The sequence below is a fragment of the Ovis canadensis genome, chromosome 5 (assembly GCF_042477335.2).
Source record: "Ovis canadensis isolate MfBH-ARS-UI-01 breed Bighorn chromosome 5, ARS-UI_OviCan_v2, whole genome shotgun sequence".
Classification (NCBI taxonomy): domain Eukaryota; kingdom Metazoa; phylum Chordata; class Mammalia; order Artiodactyla; family Bovidae; genus Ovis; species Ovis canadensis.
The window spans coordinates 42,525,254-42,552,582 of record NC_091249.1 but is presented as its reverse complement, the minus strand read 5'-3'; the positions used below and the strand labels follow the sequence as shown (position 1 = coordinate 42,552,582).

The window sequence follows — 27,329 nt, the reverse complement described above, 5'->3', positions numbered from 1 at the left end:
GTCAAATTGCACATATATGTTCGTTTATGGTTATCTCGACTTTTTCTGTGTTTATGTTCATGCCATGCTTTAATTTGGGTAATAAATTCATAGGGCTTTCTTTTTTTGCTATCTGCCTTTTACACTACTGCTTAATCAGTTGACTTTCAAGCTGTGTTTTTTCACCAGTAGACAGGAACAGTTTTGAGGGTGGACAGGGAATGGGGATTTCTGAATCTGCTATGTAGATGTTACCTTGTGGGTGAGCACAATTTTGAACCCTAAAAATATTCTGCCAAGTAAGAACCACATCAGGGGATAATCAGGAATTTGAAGAGGTATTTTTTGGAAAATTTGAAATTACAGCATTGAATAGAGTTTCTTTTCTGAATGTTGACAGAACAACTTGACCTTGCTTCCTACTTAAAACTCTTCCTGGAACTAGTGCAAGGATCTACTTAACTTGTGGCCTCTTTTCTGTACATTCCAGGGGTTCTACTGAGCAGAGCTCATTTTAGGATATGGACGGAATCATGTTCCCCATCAATGCCCACCAGATAGCCACATTGACACTGCTTAAGAAGATGTGTGTTCCATGACTTAGAATCTCGTCTGTGCGTAAAAGTAAGTCTATCACATTGACTAATGTGATAGGTGATCTCCTGTGATATGTGTGGTCCACTAATTTTCTGTGGTAACATCCACTTGTATTTTCTGCCTCCTAGCTGTCCTCATCTAAAATTTATCATCCTGTCTATTATGAGTTGAGAAAAGGCCTCAACCTTCAGCAAATTCCTGTTTTCTCTAAGCTCTGCTCATTAATAAATATTAATAGGAAACAAACAGAAAAATAGCCAGAGAAGCAAAATGGAGAGTCAGGGTAGGCTCATCTCAAATCCATGTTTAGATCATCTGTCTGTGAATTTATTTTCATGACTACTGTGAACTTTTTCTTTATGTTGGTAAATCATGGCAGAAGTTCTTGGGTGTCCGAATGACTCAGGCAGGACTTGTCTTCCATTGCCAGGGGATGTGGTTCCATGGTGATGTTCAGGCTCCTCCCTCTGCTGATTTCCCTGCCCCGTGCTGTTAGCTGCTACATGCAAGTTAGCAGTGCTATTCCTTCTTTAGCATGAATGTGTTTGTCAGATATTTCCTGGAGTGTTTTTGGAGGCAAAAAGAAGAAGTGGAAGTTCAAAGACGCTGCTAAAGCTTACACAATGCCAGACAACATCCTGCCTAGAGCTGGGACCAGACCTTAGCTGAGGTGGCCTCAGACTTGGTTCTTTTGCTTTCTACCAAAAGTTCATGTGGTGGTGATGGAAATGGCATGGGACTTAGTTTTCAAGTCCTGGATTCAAGTCTTGGCTCTCTCTAATCTCTTGTCTCCTGTGGTACACAATGAGGAGAATCTTTACCTCATTACCCAGGGAGAGTCAGTCCAACACAGTGTGATGTAAGGCTTCTTGTTTTGTTTTTTCTTCTTTGCTCTTTAGTCACTAAGCCATGTCCAACTCTTTGTGACGCCATGGACTGTAGCCCGCCAGGCTCCTCTGTCCATGGGATTCTCCAGGCAAGAATATTGGAGCAGGTTGTCATTCCCTTCTCCAGGGGATCTTCCCAACCCAGGGGTTCAACCCGTATCTCCTGCATGGCAGGCAGATTCTTTACCAGCTGAACCAGAGGCAAGACTAGTATTATTAATAAGTCTACAAAAATATTCTGTTATTGCCATTTCTACAAGGAAACTTTAATATCATTTGCACCACGCTGTATAGAGAATCCTCTGTCCCCAGGGTGTATCACGAGTCCCCCTGCACCCCCTCCTTACTGTACTTGGCGTACTACCTGGTTCGGTGTGTGATAGCTTGGGGAACTTTCTTGTTATTGCTCCAGCTGTGGTTGCTGTTTGTCGTGCTGTATAATATAGTTCTTGGTACACATTGACTTGTGTGTACTATTATCCAGGAATAGATAGGACAAGAGATGCTTTTCATTAAAAATACATATTGAGATATAGGAATATTTAAATAAAATTCTAGGCCCACAGGATAATGTCTTTTTTTTTTTGGCCCACCTCCAAATGTCTAAAGTACATCCCTAATGCCACAATTTGGAAACTTAAGTCCTGCAGACTTGGTATCATATCCCCTGAGGCAAAGCTGTGGTTGTTAAAATATGATGTGTGCCTTTAGAAAAAGGGCTAGCATAATTCTGTATCATCTAACATGGTCTCAATAGGTCTGTTTCCTTTTGCAAGCATTTATTAATAGTGTGGTAACTCATTCTGTAGATTTGGGGAAATCATATTTTCAAGACTCAACTGATGTAGCCAGAGGTGGTCAGCAGCAATTAGACTTCCTAATATTTGACTTTCCTTAGGTTAATAAAACATTTATATGCCAACACCTGCATCAGATTAAAGCCAGCTTGCCTTAGTCACCCTCTACTCCTGGGCCAGCAGCAGCACCTGGGAGCTTGTTAGAAATGCATAGTCACAGGCCTGCCCCAGACCCAGTGATCAGACAGTCTGCTGGTAAGTTACATGTACATTACAGTTCAAGAACGCTGCCCCAGTGGACCTCACTCTTAGTTTTCAGAAGGAATGAAGGCAAGAATAACTTGCTGCTCTTGTCACTGAGTGATCAGAGTCAGCAAAGCAGCTTGCGCGTGTGTCAACTTGCACTATCAAAAGAAACATATTGTGAGCTACAGGTGTAGTTTTAAATTTATGGTCAGTATGTTAAAAAAAAGAAACATAAAATTAATTTTAATATATTTTATTTAAACCAATACATCCAAAGTAATATTTCAGTGGGGAATCAATGTGGAAAAAATGATATTGTACATTTTTTTCATAATGATTGCTCATAGTAAGTACTTATGTGCATATATACTTACAGCACATCTCAGTTCACACTGACTAGCCACACATTTCAGGTGCTCAACAGGCACATGTGGTGAGTAGCTGTCATAGTGTCAGAGCAGTTTTAGACAATGATGTATCTGCCATCCACTCCAGGGTGCAGTGGAGTGTCTTTCCTGCAGGGGTGTGCACACTCTTCTTCCTCGACTTTATTATTGCGTCAGACTTTGTGCTTACCTGCAGCCTTAAGATGCATGTGTTTTTAAAAAGTATCACAAGATAAATACAGTAGAAGACATTTGTGCTAAGTGCTCAGGAAGCATGGGAGACAGAGCATCAATCATTGTCCAGGGCAGAAGACAGCATCAGGCTTAAAGCTTGCACTGTGGAGACAAATAAACCCATGCTGCAGGATTTACCTGAGTCCTCTGGGTTTTCAATATGTGCTTTTCATAGAATGTCATAAGGATAAAATGAGAATTGGATATAAAGAATAATATGCTTTATTTATATCATTATTAAAAGAAAGGTAAGGGTAAATTTGTTTGTCTATGGATAAGTGGAGTTTCACAGGTGTATCTGCCAGGATCCATCAAATATGAACATTTGATTACTTTCTCTCTCTCTCTGTATGCAGTATAGTATAATATATGAACATACACACGTATATGCATATGTACATTTTCCTTAAATTGTTGGAGAATAATTTGTAGGCAGCAAGACTATCCCTACATATTTCCTGAGAATGAGAACATTTTCTTACATGATTAGGGGTGTAATTATCAAATTTCAGAGACCTTAAGACACAATTTCTGTAATCTATCACAACTCTGTGGTCTCCTGGAATCTAGAACAGTTGGTCAGACTTGACTTTGTGGTGGAGAAGGGGGGGTGTGTGTGTATAAAAACTCAACATATTTAGAGAGATGAGGCTAGTTATTTTATGAACTATCGCTCAACTTGGGTTTATCTGATTTTTTCTCATATATTTGGCAGGTTAACTAGGATATTTTAAAATCTTTTTTATTTAAAATAATCTTTTAAAAAATATTATGGAAGTTTCAATATAGTATGCTGCTGCTGCTAAGTTGCTTCAGTCATGTCTGACTCTGTGCAACCCCATAGATGGAAGCCCACCAGGTACCCTGTCCCTGGGATAGTAATTCACAATTTTTAAATCTTATATACCATTTATAGTAATTATAAAATATCAGCTATATTACTGTGCTGTAGACTATATCCTTGTAGCTCTACTTTATACACAGTGGTTTGTCTCTCTTGATCCCACACCCTGATCTTGCTCTCTCCCTCTCCCCACTTGTAGCCACTAGTTTTTCCCTGTTTCTTCTGTTATATTCACTATTTTAGATTCTACATATAAGTGATATCATGCAATTTTTGTCTTTGAGTTATATCACTAAGCATGATGCCTTCTGAGCCCATCCATGTTGTTGCAGATGGAAATTTTTCATTTTTTCATGGCTGAGTAATAATCCCTTGTGTGCACAATTAAAAAATTTTAATTGAAGGATAATTGCTTTACAGAATTTTGTGGTTTTCTGTCATACATCATTGATTTGTTGAAAGCCAGGTAGGTTGTATCTGTATCTTGGCAGTTATAAATAATGATGGTATATGAACATAGGGATCCTTGTACTTTTTGAATTAATGTTTTTTTCATTTTCGTTGGAATATATACCTGGGAATGGAATTGCTGGACCATATGGTACATATTGCTGTGATATATTCAAAGTGTTCTCTTTCTTTTTCTCTAGAAGTGTTATAGTATCTCAGTCTTACATCTTTTAACACCTTTCTCAGCTGATGCATAAGACTAGCAGGGTAGATGATGGGCAGGCTCAGGGATTTTGGGACTAGTGCCTGCCCACTGGTGGGTAGGTTCTGGAGACCTTGTGTACATCCTGTAAGAATGGATCTATCTCCCTTGGTTGATAGAAATCCCAGTCTTATAAGATGCATACAAAGTCTTATGCTCCAGACCCACCCACCAGTAGACGGACTACATTAAGAACCCCTGGAGTAGGAAGTGGCAACCCACTCCTTATTTTTGCCTGGAAAATTCCATAGACAGAGGAGCCTGGTGGGCTACAGTCCATGTGGGTCACAAAAAGTCAGACATGACTGAGCATGCACACACACACAACTTCTGGGACTCCTGGAAGTAAAGCCCCACTGGCCTTCAAAGTGAGAGGTTCTTGGGGTCATCTGCCTGGCCCAGGACACCCAGGTTGGGAAGTGTGATGTGTGGCTCAGATGCCTCACTCCTTTGGGAGAATCTCTGCAATTTTAATTATTCTCTCATTTGTGGGTCACCAACAGGCTTCACTTTCACTTTTCACTTTCCTGCATTGGAGAAGGAAATGGCAACCCACTCCAGTGTTCTTGCCTGGAGAATCCCAGGGACGGGGAAGCCTGGTGGGCTGCCGTCTATGGGGTCGCATAGAGGTGGACACGACTGAAGCAACTTAGCAGCAGCAGCAACCCTTGGGTATGGGTCTGACTCTATTATGATTCTGCTTATTCCTACCTGTCTTGCTGTGGTTTCTTCTTCTATTGTGGAAGATTCTTTGTTTCTGGTTGAGTCCAGTCTTTTCTCCTGATGGTTGTTCTGTAAATACTGATAGCTGTAACTCTGATGTGCTCATAAGAGGAGAACAGCTCAAATTCCCATAAGCGAGGATTTTTGAAGCTATTTTTAAAGGAAGATGCCAGTAATAGCAGGAAGGCAACATCATTGTAAGGCCTAAAAACAGTGATGTGATTAGATCCTGCTTCCAAGTTGTAGCTGCAAAAGATGGACCACTTGAGAGAAGCTGTATTTACAGAGGGTGCCACCAAGCCCAGAACTGTGGTAGGGAAGAAGAGGAGGAGACGTAAACGCCCAGATCTTGCTCTCTTTCTGTCCTTGGATCTCTTGCAGGTGCTCTCATTGGCTCACTTCAACAACAACAAAAAAAGACATTTAAGGTAATCCAGGTGATTGAGTCTTTAGCAGTCAGACTCATAGAGCAGTGAGAATGGGATTATGGGGGAAAAGAAAATCACCCGTGCTCCAAGCAGAGGAAGCAGTAAATGTGAAGGGAGTGTGCAGTGTGAAGGGCCAAACAGTGCTGAGGAACATTCTGGGATGCAGTCAATGAGGCTGAGAAGCTAGGCTGGGCCTACTGTGTAAGAGTATCACATAACAAGTTTAAGGGGGCTTCCCTGGTGGCTCAGATGGTAAAGAACCCACCTGCAATGCCAGAGACCTGTGTGCAATCCGTGGGTTGTGAAGATTCCCTGGAGGAGGGGATGGCAACCCACTCCACTATTCTTGCCTGGAGAATCCAATGGGCAGAGGAGTAGCAAAGAGTTGGACATGACTAAGCACAAGAAGTTAAGGACGCTGGAGGTGATCCTGCTGAAATAATTATTTTTGAGCATAGGAGTTAATATGATCAGATCAGTGTTTCAGAAAAAATAGCTATGGACCAGAGCTGCAAAAGAAATGGAAGTCAGGGAGTCACTCAGACAATTCAGAGCAGAGATGAAAAAGTGTCACTAAATTACTTGCACAGAAGGTAGAGAAAAAGACAAATATGAAGCTTTGGGGACATTTAAAAATCAGACAACAAAAAGATAACAAGATGCTAGTAGTTTAGTTAATAATAAGTAATATTGTTGGTCATGGCAGCTGCTAGGTAGTGAATACCTACTATCTTACACCAGAATAGAGAGCTTCATCTTCAAAGCAACTCTGTGAGGCAGATGTGATTTTCACAGTTCTAATTATAAGAAATTAAAGTGTTTGGGTGAATGACAGTACCATGAATTGAGACAGAATGTTTGAAGTTGCCCATGGGGCATAATGAGTCCTAACCAGTAAGCTACTGGGAAATGAGATATGGAGCCAGGCATGCAGATCTGGGCTGGTACTGGGAACTTGCTGATGTGAGCTGTAATCATAGAATGTATGAGGCTGACCAGGATCAACTCTGAACAAGAGGAACCACTACTCTCTGTGAAGGAGTGTTTGGAAGAAATGTCAGAGATGTTTGAATGGCAAGAATATCACCTGTAACCCTTTTGTTGATAATAACTGGCCTACCCAACTGTGGTGTCGTCATCATTGTGATCTTTTAGCTGGCCTAGACTTGGAAAGGACATACACTTTACAACTTTGAGTAAGAGGTTCTGGTTCAAGGTGGTGATATTGGCATATCCTGAACTTGCCTCCTTCCTTGGACACATCAAATATACAACTACATACAGAGCAGTTTCTTTTGAAGAAATACTTACAAGCTGGCTGAATGACTTCTTTTGTTGTTGTTTAGTCACTCAGTGATGTCTTGACTCTTTTGCGACCCCATGGACTATAGCCCAGGGCTTCTGCATTGTAGGTGGATTCTTTATCACGGAGCCAACCGGGGAAGCCTAGATGACTCAGATATCTGACAAGAGAAAAACCAATGGAAGCAGTTAGGAGAGGCTGAGATATAATCCCTCAGATGAGGCACCCCAACTTTTAAGACCTGCACCCATGAAACAAGCCCCCAAAACATCTAACTCTCAAAAACCACAGGGCTTGCATCCATCAGACCCACAAGGCTTTATCAAACTGAGAAATGGCTCGTAAAGAATTCGTACACAAGGACTCACTCACCTATCCCCAAATTATTGTACTTATCATAAAGTGTTGGCCTGCAGTGCAGGCATCTAATTTAACACGGGTGTAGAGGCTTTCCAGGGCACCAGCTTTACCTTCTATCTTGCTCCAGCAAGTGGGCACCATCTTTGTGGTCTCCCTCTGCCACACTCGAAACACCAGTATCTTCTGGAAGGAAGCTTTCACATGCACCTGTTACCCTAGTTTTTACAGCTGCCGCCTAGGGAACACCTGGCTTTGCTTGGTAGAGGGGCTTGCATTCCTGAATTTCATGGGATTGTAAAAAGAGAGTTCTTGGCAGACTGTTCCCTTTGGGCACAGTACAGAGCACATTAAAAGGATCATACACTATGATCGAGTGGGATTTATCCCAGGGATGCAAGGATTATTCAGTATCCACAAATCAATCAGTGTGATACACCACATTAACAAACTGAATAAAAACTGTATGATCATCTGCATAGATGCAGAAAGATTTTGACAAAAGTCTTTTAACACCCATTTATGATAAAAAAAAAAAACTTTACAGAAAGTGGGCATAGAGGGAGCTTACCTCAACATAATAATGCTGAAAGCATTCCCTTCCCAGGTGGCTCAGTGGTAAAGAATTACTGGCACAAAGACAGAAATATAGATCAATGGAACAAAATAGAAAGCCCAGAGATAAATCCATGCACCTATGGACACCTTATCTTTGACAAAGGAGGCAAGAATACACAATGGAGAAAAGACAATCTCTTTAACAAGTGGTGCTGGGAAAATTGGTCAACCACTTGTAAAAGAATGAAACTAGAACACTTTCTAATACCATACACAAAAATAAGCTCAAAATGGATTAAAGGTCTAAATGTAAGACCAGAAACTATAAAACTCCTAGAGGAGAACATAGGCAAAACACTCTCCAACATAAATCACAGCAGGATCCTCTATGACTCACCTCCCAGAGTAATGGAAATAAAAGCAAAAAATAAACAAATGGAACCTAATTAAACTTAAAAGCTTTTGCACAACGAAGGAAACTATAAGCAAGGTGAAAGACAGCCTTCAGAATGGGAGAAAATAATAGCAAATGAAGCAACTGACAAAGAATCTCAAAAATATACAAGCAGCTCATGCAGCTCAATACCAGAAAAATTAGCGACCCAGTCAAAAAATGGGCCAAAGAACTAAACAGACATTTCTCCAAAGAAGCCATACAGACGGCTAACAAATACATGAAAAGATGCTCAACGTCACTTGTTATCAGAGAACTGCAAGTCAAAACCACAATGAGGTACCATCTCATGCCGGTCAGAATGGCTGCCATCAAAAAGTCTACAAACAATGAATGCTGGAGAGGGTGTGGAGAAAAGGGAACCCTCTTACACTGTTGGTGGGAATGCAAACTAGTACAGCCACTATGGAGAACAGTGTAGAGATTCCTTCAGTTCAGTTCAGTTCAGTCGCTCAGTTGTGTCTGACTCTTTGCGACCTCATGAATCGCAGCACGCCAGGCCTCCCTGTCCATCACCATCTCCTGGAGTTCACTCAGACTTGCGTCCATCGAGTCAGTGATGCCATCCAGCCATCTCATCCTCGGTCGTCCCCTTCTCCTGCCCCCAATCCCTCCCAGCATCAAAGTCTTCTCCAATGAGTCAACTCTTCGCATGAGGTGGCCAAAGTACTGGAGTTTCAGATTAAGCATCATTCCTTCCAAAGAAATCCCTGGGTTGATCTCCTTTAGAATGGACTGGTTGGATCTCCTTGTAGTCCAAGGGACTCTCAAGAGTCTTCTCCAATATCACAGTTCAAAAGCATCAATTCTTCAGTGCTCAGCCTTCTTCACAGTCCAACTCTCACATCCACACATGACTACTGGAAAAACCATAGCCTTGACTAGACAGACCTTAGTCAGCAAAGTAATGTCTCTGCTTTTGAATATGCTATCTAGGTTGGTCATAAGTTTTCTTCCAAGGAGTAAGCGTCTTTTAATTTCATGGCTGCAATCACCATCTGCAGTGATTTTGGAGCCCCCCAAAATAAACAGTCTGACACTGTTTCCCCATCTATTTCTCATGGAGTGATGGGACCGGATGCCATGATCTTCGTTTTCTGAATGTTGAGCTTTAAGCCAACTTTTCACTCTCCTCTTTTGGAAATAGAACTGCCATACAACCCAGCAATCCCACTGCTGGGCACACAGGCCAAGGAAACCAGAACTGAAAGAGACATGTGTACCCCAATGTTCATCGCAGCACTGTTTATAATAGCCAGGACATGGAAGCAACCTAGATGTCCATCAGTAGACGAATGGATAAGAAAGCTGTGGTACTTATACATAATTGAATGTTCAGTTCAGTTGCTCAGTGGTGTCCAACTCTTTGAGACCCCATGAATTGCAGCACGCCAGGCCTCCCTGTCCATCACCAACTCCTGGAGTTCACTCAGATTCACGTCCATCGAGTCAGTGATGCCATCCAGCCATCTCATCCTCGGTCGTCCCCTTTTCCTCCTGTCTCCAATCCCTCCCAGCATCAAAGTCTTTTCCAATGAGTCAACTCTTCGCATGAGGTGGCCAAAGTACTGGAGTTTCAGCTTTAGCATCATTCCTTCTAAAGAAATCCCAGGGCTGGTCTCCTTCAGAATGGACTGGTTGGATCTCCTTGCAGTCCAAGGGACTCAGCTATTAAAAAGAACACATCTGTAAGAGGGTTCCCTAAACTGGAAATAGAACTGCCTTATGACCCAGCAATCCCACTGCTGGGCATACACACGGAGGAAACCAGAATGAAAGAGACACGTGTACCCCAATGTTCATCGCAGCACTGTTTATAATAGCCAGGACATGGAAACAACCTAGATGTCCATCAGCAGAGGAATGGATAAGAAAGCTGTGGTACATATACACAATCGAGTATTACTCAGCCATCAAAAAGAATACGGTTGAATCAGTTCTAATGAGGTGGATGAAACTGGAGCCGATTATACAGAGTGAAGTAAGCCAGAAAGAAAAACACCAATATAGTATAGTAACACATATATATGGAATTTAGAAAGATGATAATGATAACCCTGTATGTGAGATAGCAAAAGAGACACAGATGTACAGAACAGACTTTTTGACTTCATGGGAGAGGGAGAGGGCGGGATGATTTGGGAGAATGGCATTGAAACATGTATAATATCATATAAGAAACGAATTGCCAGTCTAGGTTCAATGCAGGATACAGAATGCTTGGGGCTGGTGCACTGGGATAACCCAGAGGGATGGTATGGGGAGGGAGGTGGGAGCAGGGTTCAGGAGTGGGAACTTATGTACACCCATGGCAGATTCATGTTGATGTATGGCAAAACCAATACAGTATTATAAAGTAAAAAAAATAAAATTAGAAAAGAAAAAGAATACATTTGAACCAGTTCTAATGAGGTGGATAAAACTGGAGCCTATTACACAGAGTGAAGTAAGTCAGAAAGAAAAACACCAATACAGTATATTAATGCATATATATGGAATTTAGGAAGATGGTAACAATGACCCTATATGTGAGACAGCAAAAGAGACACAGATATAAAGAACAGACTCTGGGAGAACGTGAGGGTGGGATGAATTGAAAGAATAGCATTGAAACATGTATATTACCATATGTGAAACAGATTGCCAGTCCACGTTCAATACATGTAACGGCACTCAGGGCTGGTGCACTGGGACAACCTGAAGGATGGGAGGGGGTTCAGGATGGGGACACATGTACACCCATGGCTGACTCATGTCAATGTATGGCAAAAACCACTCCAGTATTGTAAAGTAATTAGCCTCCAATTAAAATTAAAAAAAAAAGGATCAGCCTGCCAATGCAAGAGACATAAGTTAGGTTTCTGGGACAAGAAGATCTCCTGGAGGAGGAAATGGCAACCACTCCAGCATTCTTGCCTGAGAACCCATGGACAGGGGGAGCCTGACAGGCTACAGTCCATGGGGTCACAGAGTCAGACAAAACTGAGCACGCACACACACAGGCACTACAGTCAAGAACGAGGCAAGTATGGCCACTCTCATACACTTTTCTTCAGCATAGTTTTGGAAGTCCTAGCCGTGGTAATCAAAGAAAAAAAAAATAAAAGGAATCCACACTGGAAACAAAGAAGGAAAACTGTCACTGTTTGAAGATAACATGGAATATACATGTAAAAATCCTATCAGAAAACTGCTTATACTCAACAGTGAATTTGGTAGTTGCAGGACACAAAATTATTACACAGAAATCTGTTTCATTTCTATACACTATCTTATTGGCTGTGACAAATAAGATATTCTCTAGGAACATGACAACTGTTCTGGCTCATCACTGAAGGCAGAGCTTGCCTTGAGTGAAGTATACCTGCTTTGTTCTAGACAACATCACTGTTTTACTATGTGTCCTTTCAGTGTGTACTATTTAACTTCTACCTGGGAATTAGTACTTTCTGAGCCATGAAATTAAAAGACGCTTGCTCCTTGGAAGGAAAGTTACGACCAACCTAGACAGCATATTGAAAAGCAGAGACATTACTTTGCCAACACAGGTCCATCTAGTCAAGGCTATGGTTTTGCCAGTGGTCATGTATGGATGTGAGAGTTGTACTATAAAGAAAGCTGAGCACAGAAGAATTGATGCTTTGGAACTGTGGTGTTGGAGAAGACTCTTGAGAGTCCCTTGGACTGCAAGGAGATCCAACCAGTCCATCCTAAAGGAGATCAGTCCTGAGTGTTCATTGGAAGGACTGATGTTGAAACTCCAATACTTTGGCCACCTGATGCGAAGAGCTGACTCATTGGAAAAGACCCTGATGCTGGGAAAGATTGAGGGCAGGAGGAGAAGGGGATGACAGAGGATGTGATGGTTGGATGGCATCACCGACTCAATGGACATGGGTTTGGGTAGACTCTGGGAGTTGGTGATGGACAAGGAGGCCTGGCCTGCTGTGGTTCATGGGGTTGCAAAGAGTTGGACACGACTGAGCGACCAAACTGAACTGAGCTCCTAAAAGGAAAATTATATTTTCCCATTTGAAAATTATTTTTTCAAACTGTTCCAAAGTCCTTGAATTATAAGGGATAGATTTTTAAAATGTTAGTTTTATACAGCATTGTGGCTAGATCTTGCTCACAGTGTAAAAGTCTTTTGCGTTAGATAGGTCCTAAATTAGTTTTTCTTGATTGCCTGATGTAGATGTATTATATGTTTTTATTTGAGGCACCATATTGAAAATATTTTGCATGTGGAATATGTTTCATTTAAGGAACTATAGAAATCACTAATCTAGCTTGATGCTTTTTATTATTTTGGAAACATTTATTTCATCCCTTGGTTACTGGCAGTTCTGTTATGGTTTAGAGACAACAATAAAGATCTTATTGTTATGCTCCATTGGAAAAAAATAATAGTTCAGATATTTGACCTCAGATAATTGTGAATCCCATTGGGGAAGCGCTGCATATTTTTGAAGATTATGTGTTTTCAAACTATAAGAAAGAATAGAACACAATTTATCCTGGGAGCTTTTCTTTAGGATCTATAATATTTTTATGGACTATTAATAAATACACTATATGGTTGTATTGTATATTATATCTCTTATTAACTCTAGTGCCATCACTAATGTTTTAATATATAACCGTATGTTCCTCAAGGGAGCAGTTTGTGTGTTTTACTGGCAAGTAGCACACAAAAAATTCTCCCTGCTGTTCTCCTCTACTATAAATTAATATCCACTGCCGGGGGACCTCTTATGATATAAAATTGTCATCCTGTGAGTGGTATGGATGAAATTACCATGGAGGAAAGCTTGAGCAGTTACCGGAGTATGAATAAGACAGCACCTATTCTGCTGTACACAGGACCCCTGGTGTCTTATATTAATTTATGATAAATAATTTACTTCACTAACTTAAAAGTTTACTACTCTGAATTATCTTTTTAGTCACAGTCTTTTCTTAATGTAAGTGCATCTTCTATACTGAAAAGGAGTACTCTAAAAGCAAGGCATCATCTTTGCCAGCTCCAGACTATTTCCCAGTTTCTACAACACAAGATTTTATCCAGTAAGAGTGCCTGGAGGATGGATCCTTTTAAGTGACACTGTTGTCTGCACTGCTTTTCATTTTGGCAGTAAAGGAGTTACAGGAAAAGATGGATCCATAATGACAGTCCTGTGTGTTGTAATGTGGTGGTTGCCTGGCAACTCTACCTGTAGAAATAAATATGGGACTTGTATCTGTATTAATTCCCTCTTGTTGTCAAGGTTTAGAGGTTTTTAATACATTAAGCTTAGAAAATACTTAAAAGCAAAAAGGCTTGATCATTTGATGGTCCTTTAGAATTGTATGAGATTGCTGGATGTTGACAAATAAGGGGTCTTGGGGAGTAAGTGGTACATAGTGCTGTGAATAAGTCTTGAATATATTTGAACATCTCTTAAATTGAGTCTGAGCCTTACCTTAGCATCTCACATAGCTTACATCTTCCAAGGACATATTTCTTCACTTAAAAACATTTATTGACCATCATTAAATGTGTTACTTCTGCACTAGAAATGGGCTAGGATATAAATACAAGACAGAGCCCTGGGCTTTTCATCTAGAGAGGTGACTTTATCATCTAGTGAAGAGCAAGTGTAGAGAGGAATGTTCTTAGTTGGAACACTTGGGGAACACACCCATCGGTACCAACTGTTCTTTTTATACTCTAACAGAGATCAAAGCCAGCTATGGATTATGCCCCAGCACACTGCTTGTGGCTACAGCACGAGTTTCCCTCTTCCACCCTCTCAGTGAGTGTGCCAGAACATAGGTTATCACACTGGTCTGCTGGTACTTGTATCTTCATTCTTGTCTTCTATACCTCAGCTTTCACCTTCCCAGACTTTACTATTTTGTACTTCAGTATAACATATTTTCATCCCATCAGTGATACCCCCTCTGTTTAAATAAGGATCTCAGAAAAGCTATAAGGGAAAGTTGGCTAAAAAGATGACATATTTTACTGATGCAAAAACTCTTAAGGATTTCAAATTCTAGAAATAGACAAGGTCTCAGGATTTATACATTAAACTGTATTTTCATGCATAGACTGAGAACCTATATTGCTAATGATAAGAAAGATCACCTTTTATCATTCCAAGCTCTTCCGAATGGTGACATTTTGTCATTTATCTTAAATAAAGTCATTATTTTAATTAGCTAAAGAAGTTAAAAAGTAGTCACTGCTTTTATCTTGTTATAATCATATAAATGTTAAGCCTTCTCAGTGGTCACCAAAACACTCATGACTTCGATCAGTTGATTTTATTCTAACTCAGTACCTCTGGTCACATGAACAAAGGGATGAGGCATGAAATTATCTGTCTCCCCTAACTCTGTCATCTGCTAAGACAGCACAACAATGTCTGCCACAGCTCATCAAGAAACCCCACATTTATTAGCATTCAGCTGGGAAAACCAAAGCAATTTATTGTGGGATAAAGATTCATTACAGGAATGAGATCTTATGCAGTTTCAGAGAAGCCTGGGAAATATCTAAGGATCCAGAAGAGAGAAATGAAAGGTTAGAGCTGACGAGCACCGTGCTCTCCTGAAGCACTAAGGCTGATAGGTAAGGGTAAGTCAGAGCTTTCAGGGGAATTTGAGAAGCAGGTTGTTGCCATTTTAGAGCAGCAAAGGGGAGCTGGGGAAGAGAGTATGAAAAGCTATCAACTGTGATGGCAACTACTTCTGGAGGTGTTCAGACAAGTGGCTGGTGATAAGCATGGCACCTCTGCTGACCAGCAGTGCTACCAAGCAAGAGCTGGACAGGCACTCATGGTGTCTCCTTCCTCTTTTTATCACTATGCTCTTCTCTGAACCTATAGTGGGAAAAGAGGGGAAGAGAAAGTATGACTGGCTATAGCTATAACTTTATACCTAACTATAGCCCTGCCATAAAATGACTGGTTAGTGATTAGCCTTGAAAGTGGGTCTTCAGGACATGCTTGTCCACTCCTTCTCATCTCCTGGCTGTAGCACAAACCCTTTAGCACAGATGGCTCACCAGTTAGGCTTTTCATGCCCATTTTATAACTCTGTATTACTCACACGTTCCTCTGCACTAATCATGAGGAACTCAGCGATAGATAGAACTTGCTCATTATTTAGGCTTGTAATAGAGTAGCTGTCCCTGGTGGCTCAGAGTGCACCTGCAATGCTGGAGACCCGGGTTCAATCTCTGGGTCGGACGATCTTCTGGAGAAGGAAATGGCAACCGATTTCAGTATTCTTGCCTGGAGAATTCCATGGACAGAGGAGCTGGGCAGACTGCAGTCCATGGGTTGCAAAGAGTCAGACACGACTGAGTGACTTTCACTCACTTCACGGAGGAGCAATCCAGTAGGAGAAAGATGACAAAGTCATGGAAGGTTAAATATTATTAGTAACAGAAAATAAAAATGAGATAAACACATGCCATATCTACAGGAGGAAAATCCACTGTGGGCCAGCACTCTGAAGAAGAGTTCTTGGAGGAGGTGGCAAATGAGAAAGGCATGTAGATCATGAGAGACAGGATAAGCTGAGCACCTATGATCATTGCCAGTCAGCCTTGGGAACAAAGAGAGCATGCATGACCTCAGAAGTTACCATTGGCAGAGATTAAACTAGTCAACTTGTTTAATCCTGCACAGGAAGGAAAAATTTTAAGGACTAAAGTCAAAGTAACTCTGGAAAGAAAAGGAGGACAAAGATTATACCACGAGAAAATAAAAGAGAAAGAGTAGATATCTGTTTGATTCTTTTTTTATGAAAAAATCAATAAAGATGACAACAAATATGCTTGGAAATGTCTGTTATGGTAGGGACCGTGTTTTTTTCTGTGTTTGAGACATTTTTGTCTTTGAAGGATTAATGTGTCAAGTGTGGGTTTCCTTTCAGAATGAAACTGAATACAGTAAGTCCCTTACATACAAATAAGTTCTGTGCTGAGAGTGCATTCATATCTCTGGTTTCTTTGCAAGCCCAACAAAATTAGCCTTGGTACCCAACTTTGACAGATAGTGCCAAATACACGAACTAACTTATATGATTGGACATGTGAACACATGTTCGCATCTTTGAAAGTTTGTAACTTGAAGATTCACATGTAGGGGACTTACTGTGTTGGATCAGCACACAATTTTTTAGATTATAATTACAATTTTTAAAAGGTACATTGGAAGGACTGATGCTGAAGCTGAAACTCCAGTAGTTTGGCCACCTGATGTGAAGAACTGACTCACTGGAAAAGACCCTGATGCTGGGAGGGATTGGGGGCAGGAGGAGAAGGGGACAACAGAGGATAAGATGGTTGGATGGCATCACCAACTCGATGGACATGAGTTTCAGCAAGCTCCAGGAGTTGGTGATGGACAGGGAAGCCTGGTGTGCTGCAGTCCATGGGGTCCCAAAGAGTCAGACATGACTGAGTGACTGAACTGACTGACTGACTGACTGTACCTTAACTGTCAATTCAGGAAAACTCCAGAAACAATCTTGCAGAATAAAGTAGGTCAAGGGTTATAAGTGAGATTGAAAGCCATGAAGTAAGTGGATCTTCTTTGAGGAAAATGTTTTCCACAGAAGACATAGAGATGGCCAGCTGGTACATGAGAAGACGTTCAAAATCACTAATCATCAGGAAAATGCACTTCAGAACCACAAGAGAAACTGCCTTATGCCTACTAGAATGGTTATCCTCAAGAAGACACTTAAAACAAGTGTTGGTAAGGGTGGATTGTTGGTAGGACTGTAAATTAGCGCAACTACTATGAAAACCTGTATGAAGGTTCTTCAGAAAATTAGAATTATCATATGAGCCAACAATTCCATTTCTAGTATTTATTTGAAGAAAACAGAGCCACTAACTCAAAAAGATATATGCACCCCCAATTTCAATGCAGCAGCCAAATAAGGAAGCAATCTGTCTTGTCAGTGCATGAATTGATTTAAAAAAATGTGATACACACACAGTAGAATACTACTCAGCCATAAAAAAGAATGAAATCTTGCCATCTGTGACAACATGGATGAACCTTAAAGATATATTGCTAAGTGAAATAAGTCAGATGAAGACAAATATCATAGAATCTCACTTATATGACTCCAGAAAGACAAACCCAAACTGAGCTCATAGATAGAGAAGAGACTGGTGGTTGCCAGACGTGACGGGTTGGAATTGACAAAACGGATGAAGGGAGTCCAAAGGTACAGACTTCCAGGTAAGAGGTCATACATATGTAATGTACAGCATGGTGACTGTAGTTAATAGTTTTATTGTGTACCTGAAAGATGCTAAGAGTAAACCGTAAAAGTTCTCATCACATACACACAAACTTGTAACTGTGTGGGATTATGGATATTAACTATAATTACAGAGGTGATCATTTCATAATATATGCAAATTCTGAATTATTATGTTGTATATCTGAAACTAATATACTAATATATTGCCAGTTGCTGCTGCCAAGTTGCTTCGGTCGTGTCTGACTCTATGCGACCCCATAGACGGCAGCCCACCAGATTCCTCTGTCCTTGGGATTCTCCAGGCAAGAATACTGGAGCGGGTTGCCATTTCCTTCTCCAAGGCATGCATGCATGCCAAGTCGCTTCAGTTGTGTCCGACTCTATGCGACCCTATGGACAGCAGCCCACCAGGCTCCTCTGTCCATGGGCTTCTCTAGGCAAGAATACTGGAGTGGTTTGCCATTTCCTTTTCCCGTATTGTCAGTTATATTTCCTTATAAAAAAGACTCGTCTGATAGAATAACACATAAGTGAGGTCATGTTGATGAAAGCACTATGTAAACTATAAAGCACCAAACAAATACTAATTATTGAGTGATAACACAAAATACTACATGGTGGTATCACAGATAAAAACTAAATTGATAACTGCATATGGGAAGCTTCAACAAGTATTTATTAGTAAGAATTAGATGGTCACAGCAGAACTGCTAAACCTAACTGACAATGTTGTAGAATGTAGTTTCACAAAATGCAAAAATTTACTCCAAAAAATGGTTGCCTGAATTGTTACCCAGTATCAGACCCTCCATGATGATTAGCCAATCAAGTGTCTATTTTCTTTTTATCCTGCACTTCATTTCTTCAGCTCTGAAGCATGACCTCTGACTTTCTGAAGAGCTGTGTAGAAATTTCTAAGATCAATAAGGGAAAAACATCACCAGAAATGGCAAGTGGGTAGTACAGTGTAGTCAAAGGTTGACAAAAATACAGCCCCCAGTCAGTTCATTGCTCTGTAACAAAGGGCTCCATTACTAACAGAACTAACCTACTCTAAAGGATATATTCTGGCAGAAATACTTCAAAAATTTTTGATGTGTGACGGTGATATGAAAATGAAGGGGTTATAAAATGGAGCCCCTAAATAAATATGTGCTGCTATCTGTCAGTAGTGGTCAGCTGAGAGAATTGTATTATTGGGGATAGTAAATCTCTAAGCATTGCCTTGACCACAGAGGCCAGAGGTGTTTGTGTTTGTTTCAAGACACTGAATCTAGAGCTGAGGGCTGGTATTTTGCTGGTGACTGCTGAAGAGGAGGGATTTGGCTTCTGGCTGCACAGAAAGCCAAGCTGACAACAAAGCTTTCCTTTCAAGCTACCCAAACGAACACATTCCTAATCTGAAATTCAAATACTTGACAACAGAGAGCCTGTGAGCCGGGCTTTGAACAGGAAATTGCTTCATGGTTTTAGCATAATGAATTAGGCAGTTAGACGAAATCCATTTAGTAGGAAAAGAATGCTTTCACATGCTTTTTGAAAGAAACGAGAGAGGGGTGATCTTCTTAATTTCCCAAATTTCTCAGGGCTTAAGAGACACAAATGCTCCATGTAAATTGTATCTGTTCTGTTCTATGGTTGGTATGTAAAAAGCCATCTTAGCCCCAGTATTCAGAAATCATCTTTGTTAGAAAACGCTCTGTTTTTGAATGTTAGGGAAACTGAAGGTGATGAATAAAGGTCAGGCAGGTCTCATCCTTACTGTGTCCTGCACGTCCCATGATAATGGGGAACGCATTTTAATTCTGAAACCCTGTCTTAGTCACTGGCAGTGTTTTCCTGTGGACACAGCACTGCAGTCTTTAGGGAAGTGGGGAGAGATGTGGACACAGAGAACAAGCTTGCACAGAGAGGTGCATAAAGACAAACACGCTCCATGGGGGCAGAATCTCGCATTCCTCGTCATTTTTATCCAGAAATGCACCTCTAGCCCACAGTCCTAACACAGAAGCAGGCTGGTCCACAGCTGGGTTTGTGACAACAGAGGCAGCTCTGAGACTTTTAGCATAGCCGAGGGAGGGACCCCCATGAGGAGAAGGGGAATAATGTTTGCTTGTGTTGGGTCCATTTAACAAGGCTGACCTGAAGAGAGCCTGATGAGAGACTTCCTTTGGGGAGGAGAGGACTAGAGAAAAAGGAAAAGAAAAAACACAAAACAGTCCTCATCTCTCCCCCTAAAAAGAAAAGGCAAGAGTAACAGCATAAACAAGGAGACAGACCCTGGGAGAGGAGTGGGTTAAGTCTTGTCCTGGGTAAGTTTGCCAGAGATGGGCTGATTTGTAACCAAGCCCCAGCAGCACTGAACACAGACATGGTTATGCCTAAGACAGCCAAGAGAAAACTGTTCTGCGTAACCAGGCTTCCATCAGAGCAGACAAATACACAACAAGGTCTGCCATCTTTGCGTTCACAACTTGCTAGGTAGTGTACCCAAATTATCTCCTGCTCCCAAGCACTATGGAAACAGGATGTAAGTAAATATGGTTTCTTTTTAGTCATTGTTTGCAATTTCCTATCAGAGGCAACAGTCAAGTTCTTGCAGTTGGCATAGTGATGAAGATACTATGACAGATTACATTACAAAGCGATGTTTTAAAAACCTTCATGTGTGCCAAGCGTCTAATTCATGTCTGCAGTTTAAAAGGACCGTGTCCCAGCCTCCTCATTGCTATGCAATTGTCCTTCTTGGTAGAGGATGGGAGACCTTGGCATATATACAGATCAGCTACATGATCACCTACTTGAAAGGACACAAGATGAATTAAGCTGAGAAATACTGACTTTAAATGTATGAGAAGGGTTCTGATCTAGAATAGTAATGATCACCCAGAAGCACAAAATGAATATTTACTAGACATTATGAGTTGTACCAAGACACCAACTAGAACTAGTCCAATTTGTTTCTGATAGTACTTCAACCCCAGGAGTGAGACATGGGAAGAGAGGAGAGCAGGAGAGTCGAGGACCTTGCATCTCTCTGGGGGAAAACAGGACAGAATCCCACGTTTGAGCCTGCGGCCAGACAACGAGTTTTCCTTCAGAGTCATATTCTGGAGTCTTGCGAGAGGAAATGCCAGCAGAGGGGCTGTGTGGGCAAAGGAGCATGCACAGCAGCGGGCCCTCTCTCTTGTCTGTGGAAGCAAAAGCCCTTTATTTGAGGCAGAGTCTTTAATCCTATGATAAGAGAACAAATGTAAAGTCTCAGCAAGCCTGGGAGAGCTAAAGAGAATGAAATTTGTGTTGAAGGAGAAAGGGCTAATAGTGGTGTTCTGTTGCAGGGTGGAGAGAAAGCTTCAAGAAGGGCTTGTTAAATTTAGGTCCTTAGAGATTCTGAAGATATCTTCGTGGGCCTCCAAAGTTAAGGCCAAGCACACAAGGCTGCCAGGAGCCAGAAGCACTGAGAGAAGGAACTACATAGATGGGGATGGTGACAAGCCTCAGTTATGGTAAGGGTTCCTTACATTTTTTCACCCAAGTCCTTGTTAGGTAGAGGAGACCGAAGGGGTATGTTTCCTTCTGGGGAAGTAGGAGGGATTTAGCCTGAACAAGATTACACAAATTCAGTATTTCTTTCAGATGTGGTAGCTTAATCTTAAAAATTCTTCAGTATTTTCAATTCCAGTGTATATTCATTTTTGCTTTGATACAGAAAATAAGAACAAACTAATTTGAGCATTGGGAAGAGTGTGGGTGAAAGTCACCTCATTCATGTCTGTCCCTTTATGACCCTATGGACTGTAGCCCACCAGGCTCTTCTGTCCAAGGGATTCTCCAGACAAGGTACGGGAATGGTTTGCCATTGCCTCCTCCAGGAGACCTTCCTGACCCAGGGATCGAACCTGCATCTCTTATGCCTCCTGCATTGGCAGGCGGGTTCTTTACTACTAGTGCCACCAGAGGGGCTACGCTTATTGTGTGGTGATGCCTGGCTCTCTGCCCATGGGCTGGATCCACGTGAGAAGCATGGACCTGGGGCCAGCACTTGATGTAATCGTTGCAAAGTGAGTTGCTAAAAGCCTAGTTCTGACTCTTGTTTTCCTATTTGGTCCTAACTTGGACTCACTCAAAACAGGCAAAGTAATGTAAGGAGAGTGTGCTTTTCTCCTAGTTCTTCCAATACTGCCTCTAAGGTATTACCTGAAAGGAAAACTAAATAAGATGACTTCAATTTTGTCCCTGTCCTGACTATGAGAGTTTTAGCATCTTCTTTGGTATGACTTCTCCCCAATCTAGTATGTAAAGTATCAGTTCAGTTAGTCAGTTCAGTCGCTCAGTCGTGTCCGACTCTTTGCGACCCCATGAATCGCAGTACGCCAGGCTCCCTGTCCATCACCAACTCCTGGAGTTCACTCAGACTCACGTCCATCAAATCAGTGATGCCATCCAGCCATCTCATCCTCTGTCGTCCCCTTCTCCTGCCCCCAATCCCTCCCAGCATCAGAGTCTTTTCCAATGAGTCAACTCTTCATATGAGGTGGCCAAAGTATTGGAGTTTCAGCTTTAGCATCAGTCCTTCCAATGAACACCCAGGACTGATCTCCTTTAGAATGGACTGGCTGGATCTCCTTGCAGTCCAAGGGACTCTCAAGAGTCTTCTCCAAAGTATAGTGAGAATTAAATTGCTAACAAGAAATACAAATTGGTTATATATGCATCCCATCCACAAAGGTTATCATTCTCTTCTCACCCCTCTGGAAACAAACACAGATTTTAACTAAGTGTTGGCATAGGCACAGGGCAAGCCTTGCAAGTAAAATATTGAGGAAAACCTTCCTGGGTTCTGCCTTGTGGCCTTTTAGCATGGGGAGTCTCAGGCGTGGGTGACAGAACCCCATCTTGGTAGGCTAATGGAGCTTTCCCAACGTTGCAATGAATCATTCCCCTTTCCAAGTGAAAACAAAACATAACACATCAGGAGAAATGTTAGCCATGTGTTTGTATCATTTCATTAGTGTTCATTTAAGTTTTTAGTGAAACATCTAATATTTAATGCTCACACTTGGGCATTATTAGAGATCACTTCCTTTCCTGAATTATTTTGTTCCCTGATAGAAAAGGCAGAGTCACACTGTTATTCTCAGCCATGACCCGGAGTCAGCCATGTAGGCAGGGTAGGACAGTCACCAGAAAGGTCACTCATTTGTGTGCTGTCTTCATGTATCATCTGTACATACTTATTTTTCACTGTATAACCATATTTTTTGTTTGTTTGGGCTTATTTCAAGCAAAGTGAAAGTCACAAGTTGTGTCTGACTCTTTGTGACCCCATGGGCTATACAGTCCATGGAATTCTCCAGGCCAGAATACTGGAGTGCGTAGTCTTTCCCTTCTCAAGGGGATCTTTCCAACCCAGGGATCAAACCCAGGTCTCCTGCATTGCAGGTGGATTCCTTACCAACTAAGTTATCAGGAAAGCCCAATTTGAAACAAAAATACTTATCAAATTATAGTTTTGATATGCTGATGTGTTTCTCAATATATTAAAGAAGTGCACATCTCAGACTGTAAGACAGAAAAAACTGTCCATCTGCCAACTAAACCATCCTGTGAATCCCCAGGAATACACATAGAACCAGTAACACCAGATTACATCACGTCCTATAGTGCCAATACTGGCTTAAACACAGAGGCAGGAGGTAGGTGGGATAGCTTATATTCTGGTAGCACTCCCAGAAATGAAGGTAGGCATTGAGCTCCAAGGAGGAGGATTTGGGGCCACAGGCCAGGAAGAAGGGAACTGGAGTCTCTCCTGGAATTTTTAAGGGAGGCTGAGAGCTAAAGGGAATACACAGGCGAAATCATAGGTACACAGAGCTGGGATTCTAGCACTGTGAACCAGGGACTTCCCTGGTGGGCCATGCTCTCAATGCAGGGTTCTTCATGGGCTTGATCCCTGGGCAGGGAACTAGATCCCACATGCCACAACTAAGTCCCGACATGGCCAAATAAATATTAAAGCACTGTGGTTCAACCTTTCTCCTGTTCAGCCTGGTTGGTGACTGCTGCAGTAATGGAGCCCAATAATGAACTTTTGGAGGATGAAGCAGAAAGTGCCTACTGAAGGGTAGTGGGATGTGCCACTCTGACACAAGAATTTAAACTGAAGGCAATTGAGAAGAAGCAGTTGTAAGAAAAGCTCTCTGCCCTCTCAATAGTTGCCTGTAAAAGCATGACAAAAATTTGTAAAGGAGTCCTCCTTCTCTTCAGTTAAGTACAGAAGCTAGTCACAAGAGACAACTCTAGACAGCACCAGAGGAATTCATCAAGACAAACCTTGTTAAAACCAGTGCTCATTTTCTGCTGGTCCTCACCCTCCCCACATTATTTGCCTTCCACAAGTCACTAACCCTAGAAGCTCAAAGTCCCTTTCCTTTGTATTGTCACTTGTCTGAACATTTATTTTAATTCTTGTTATTGTTAACATGCTATGTAAGCTCAAGTTCTAACCACCCTTTTGAGTTACTGGGTACCTGTGTGAGTAAGTGTGATGTACGTACTAATAAACTACCATTTGTCTTTCTCTTGTTACTCTGATTTACAGGGTCACGGCCAGAGAGCCTAAGATGAGTGGAGGAAAAGATTTTCTTCCCTCCCATATACTACCTGTCTGATAGTTTCCTCTGCATTGAGAGTAACTGGAGGTTATATTCTTTTAGCCCCTACTTTTGCAACAGAATGAGATATATTAATTTTTAAAATAGATGTCTCTTTTTTTCTTTTTGGGCAACTGAGTATTAAGGGCTGGGTAAATGATCCCTGTGTCTGGGCTTACGGTCCATGAGCACAACAAGAGAGATGGGTATTTTCCTGGGAGAATGTGTAGATCCTGCAGAAAGTTTCCAGCTGAAGTCTAGTGGTAGCTTGCAAGGTCCTAAGTGGCTGGCTGCTGCCATGGTGCCAAGCAGGCAAGGGAGCACATGAATAGCACATTCAGAGTGACCCTGGCGGGCCCTGGGAAATGAACTGCTCATTTTGCCTAGGACCATTCCTGTTTTGAGGCACATTCCTCTTGTGTATGAGTACTGTTGGGAAAACTAAAGAAAAGATAGAGCAAGGACTGTGACTTGCTGCTGTTGTTAGTTTCTCATCAAATCACGAAATAGATCCAAGTTTAAAAGGCTGTTTGGCGGGAGCGTTACTGAAGGGCACTGTTTTACTTGGGCTAATAGCTTACTATGTACGGGCTAACTCTCTTGAGTTCGTGATCTACAGAAATTCACTTAATCCTCACCATGAGTTATCTTCAGTATACGTTATCCCCAGTTTAAAGATAAACGAAGCCCAGAGTGGCTAACTGACCCAAGGTCATATAGGTATTTGAGGCAGAGTCTTTGAGAATGAAAGAAGTCTGGCTTCAGAATCTGTACTCCTATGTCCTATGCCGTTCTGCTTTGCTTATTAAATATAAGATGGATGGATGGGAGAGACGGTGGACAGCAGTTACAGGACTTACTGAGACTGATGCATCTGGCCTTATGTGCAACCAGGACCTTAGTGGGTCTGATTACTTATGCTAGAAAGATTATGGGTTTTCTTTCCCCCACATTCAGAAATGAAATAAATGATCCACAGACATAGAAAACAAATGGTTACCAAAGGGGGAAGAATTTGATATTAACATATACACACTACTACATATAAAATGGGCTTCCCAGATGACTCAGTGGTAAAGAATCTGCCTGCCAATGCAGGAGACATTAGCGATGTGGGTTCCATCCTTGGGTCAGGAAGATCCCCTGAGGAAGGAAATGGCAACCCGGACTCTAGTATTCTTGCCTGGGAAGTCCCATGGATAGAGGAGCTTGAAGGGCTGCAGTCCATGGGGTTGCAAAGAGCTGGACACAACTGAGTACATATAAAACAGATAACCCACAAGGATGTACTATATAGCTCAGGAACTACATTCAATATTTTATAATAAGCTATAAGGGAAACGAATGTGAAAAAGGATACACACACATATGTATCTATCAATCATTATTCTGTATACCTGAAACTTACACAACATGGTAAATCAACTATATGTCAATAAAAATTTTAAAAAAGAGAAAAAGTGAAATGAATTTGAACTCAGGATTGCCTTTGGAGTGTTTAGGGAAAATGTTGCCAGATTCCTTTTAACAATAAAAACTGTGGAGACGCACTATATGTTTCCTAATGTTAACATCATCTTTAAGGCATTAGTGCTCTTTTTTTTTTTTTTCAACTTTAGAAGAGCAAGCAGGATATAAGTAATCTGATTCTTCTTCTGTTTTTCCTTGTTATAGCTCCTGGTAGAAGTCCATTCACAATGGTCAAGCTCCTTGAAATAGCATATGGTGCACATAAACTTTATTGTGAGTAGGCTGGACTTGTTTTGAATTTTAGAAACAGTTACCACAACTGGGTTTTCAAATTAAAGCTCTGGGCCAGTATATGGATATTAAACATGTATACTATCATGTGAATTGAATCGCCAGTCTATGTCTGACGCAGGATGCAGCATGCTTGGGGCTGGTGCATGGGGATGACCCAGAAAGATGTTATGGGGAGGGAGGTGGGAGGGGGGTTCATGTTTGGGAATGCATGTAAGAATTAAAGATTTTAAAATTTAAAAAATAAAAAACTAAAAAAAAAATTAAAATTAAAATTTAAAAAAATAAAAAAAAAATAAAATATTAAAAAGCATAATATGGCCTGATCATTCTTTTAGTGACATTCAGGAGCCATTATTGAAACATATCCCAATGGGTAGTACCCAGTGGTTAAGCTCTGGAATCAGACACCCTATATTGGAAAACCATTAGCAGGCTGTGTGATCTGAAGCAAACTACTGAACCTCTCTGTGCCTTTGTTTCTTCTAGTATAAAATGGGCTGATATATGTTCCCAAGATCATGAGATGGTCTGTGTAATGAGCTCTTAGGACAGTGCCTGTTATACTGTAAGTACTCACTAAATGTTAGGTAGAGTGAATAAAGGACATTGTGTAATTTTCAATTATGTTATACTAAGATTTCACTCAATAAAAATATTTATATTAGAAAAAGGTCTAGCCTCAGGTCTCTGACAGAATGCAAGCTCACCAGGTGTTAAATCTGTATATTAATTATCCATTGATAGCCACCTGGTGTATGCTTTTTCTGACACACTATCTTCAAAATAATCCCCCCTTAGGCCTTCCTAAGGCCTGAATAAAACAGGAAAATAATCTGCGGTTGTCTTCTCTACAGTAAGTACAACTGCAGTTTGAAAACAGCCTTTCCATAATGGTACATTATTTTTTTTCTTAGCAGTGTCACTCCTGCCGTCATCTAATACCTTTGAAGCAGATTAATCCACTAAAAGGTGTTCTCCTAGTGTCTGGTAATTGCCAGTAAAGTCTAATCAGAGTGGCTACACAAGAACCTTCAAGAAATACTATAAGATAATTAAAACATAAAGGGTATGCAAAAGTAGCAAATCAATAGAGACAGTAAACATGGTTTATCAACAGTCCTGAGAACACTTTCT

At 41.2% G+C, this 27,329-nt stretch overlaps 1 long non-coding RNA gene across 1 annotated transcript in view; it reads left to right on the top strand.

Moving 5' to 3' along the window:
• LOC138441141 (uncharacterized) overlaps window positions 1-26,483 on the top strand; it is a 148,313-nt gene extending 121,830 nt beyond the window's left edge. The window contains exons 3-5 of the long non-coding RNA XR_011257263.1: window positions 470-603; window positions 21,117-21,284; window positions 26,106-26,483. This is a non-coding gene — a long non-coding RNA (uncharacterized lncRNA). The remainder of the gene's footprint in view (window positions 1-469; window positions 604-21,116; window positions 21,285-26,105) is intronic.
• The last annotated feature ends 846 nt before the right edge of the window (window positions 26,484-27,329 follow it).